Source organism: Limulus polyphemus, unplaced genomic scaffold (assembly GCF_000517525.1).
Source record: "Limulus polyphemus unplaced genomic scaffold, Limulus_polyphemus-2.1.2 Scaffold10529, whole genome shotgun sequence".
NCBI lineage: Eukaryota > Metazoa > Arthropoda > Merostomata > Xiphosura > Limulidae > Limulus > Limulus polyphemus.
In genome coordinates this window covers 3940-6071 of record NW_013676139.1, presented here as the reverse complement: position 1 = coordinate 6071, position 2132 = coordinate 3940, and the positions used below count along the sequence as shown (strand labels likewise).

At 30.1% G+C, this 2132-nt stretch overlaps 1 protein-coding gene across 1 annotated transcript in view; it reads left to right on the top strand.

Moving 5' to 3' along the window:
- LOC106476421 (probable 3',5'-cyclic phosphodiesterase pde-5) overlaps positions 1 to 646 on the top strand; it is a 13107-nt gene extending 12461 nt beyond the window's left edge. Inside the window, exon 12 of the transcript XR_002609165.1 lies at positions 385 to 646. The gene's annotated coding sequence lies outside the window, so the exon portion shown is untranslated. The remainder of the gene's footprint in view (positions 1 to 384) is intronic.
- The last annotated feature ends 1486 nt before the right edge of the window (positions 647 to 2132 follow it).

Below are 2132 nucleotides of genomic sequence, written 5' to 3'. Positions count from 1 at the left end.
GAGAGTGTACATGGTAAGGAAGTGAGCTGGGATCTAGAGCGTATGTGGTAAGGAAGTGAACTGGGATCGAGAGTGTACATGGTAAGGAAGTGAGCTGGGATCTAGAGCGTATGTGGTAAGGAAGTGAACTGGGATCGAGAAAATATATGGTAAGGAAGTGAGCTGGGATCTAGAGTGTATGTGGTAAGGAAGTGAGCTGGGATCTAGAGTGTATATGGTAAGGAAGTGAGTTGGGATCTAGAGCGTATATGGTAAGGAAGTGAGCTGGGATCTAGAGTGTATATGGTAAGGAAGTGAGCTGGGATCGAGAGAATATATGGTAAGGAAGTGAGCTGTGATCTAGAGTGTATGTGGTAAGGAAGTGAGCTGGTATCTAGGGTGTAGATGGTAAGGAAGTGAGCTGGGATCTAGAGTGTATATGGTAAGGAAGTGAGCTGGGATCGAGAGTGTATATGGTAAGGAAGTGGGCTGGGAACAACATTAGATATTGTAAGAACAAGTTAAAACAAACAAGTTGAATATTGTGATACACATTTCTCAAGATCTTTTAGTTTAACTGGTAATTCACTAAGTTGCCAGTCATTCAGTTCGATAATGATTTATTGAAAAAGTTTTAACAAATTTAGTTTCATTTAAATTTGAAAAGTTTTAACAAATTTAATTTATTTTAAATTTGAAAAGTTTTAACAAATTTAGTTTCATTTAAATTTGAAAAGTTTTAACAAATTTAGTTTCATTTAAATTTGAAAAGTTTTAACAAATTTAATTTGTTTTAAATTTGAAAAGTTTTAACAAATTTAGTTTATTTTAAATTTGAAAAGTTTCAACAAATTTAGTTTATTTTAAATTTGAAAAGTTTTAACAAATTTAGTTTCATTTAAATTTGAAAAGTTTCAACAAATTTAGTTTCATTTAAATTTGAAAAGTTTCAACAAATTTAGTTTCATTTAAATTTGAAAAGTTTCAACAAATTTAGTTTATTTTAAATTTGAAAAGTTTTGAACAAATTTAGTTTCATTTAAATTTGAAAAGTTTCAACAAATTTAGTTTCATTTAAATTTGAAAAGTTTTAAAAAATTTAGTTTCTTTTAAATTTGAAAAGTTTTAAAAAATTTAGTTTCTTTTAAATTTGAAAAGTTTTAATAAATTTAGTTTATTTTACCATCTTTTTCTTTTTTAATTCTTTCCTACACTATAGAAAATTCGACAAAATGCGGTAAACAACAACACAGGCCTTAATTAATATCGCTAATAATTATTATTTTATTTATGTTGGAGCGCCCTCTTCAGGTATAAAGAAGAATAAAAGACGGTGAGATGTTCTGTATACCAGTTTGTTTAATACACAGTTTCAAGTTTTGTCTTCTCTTCAGATCAGTTGAAAAAAGTTATACTTTAAGTATGAACGAAGATAGAAGACTACAACCGAAAAAGAAACTAAAAAAAGTAAACATTGTCATTCATAATAAGCAACTATAGCGACTGTACGGTGATGTCATCTGCTGTTAAAAATACCAACTATACTGGAACCTCTGATTTGAATTGGTTATTGAAAACAAGGCTATTTGAAGAACATGGTTACTTATGTCGTTGTTTATCCTTGATGTACATTTTTTATCCTCGGATTCGAACCCGATGACTGCCCATGCTAAACTGAGTTAGAGAGTGTAGACCCCTAGCGGTTGCCAGTAAGGCACTTTTTAACAACTCAAATTACTAATTTTATTTTTCTATTAGTTTATCATTGGAATAAGAAGAATCAAATTGTATTTTGGTTTAGATCTGAACACAAGGTCTAGAAGATTGATTAATGATACACCAAGAATAATTAATAACAGGATAAAGAAGATTAACAACTGTTCCAAAATAAATAATAGCAGATTATAGAATATTAACAACCGATCAAGTACAATTAATAGCGGATCATAGAAGATTAACAATCGATCAGGTACAATTAATAGCGGATTATAGAAGACTAACAACCGATCAGGTACAATTAATAGCGGATTATAGAAGATTAACAACCGATCGAGTACAATTAATAGCGGAATATAGAAGATTAACAACCGATCAGGTACAATTAATAGCGGATTATAGAAGATTAACAACCGATCAGGTACAATTAATAGCGG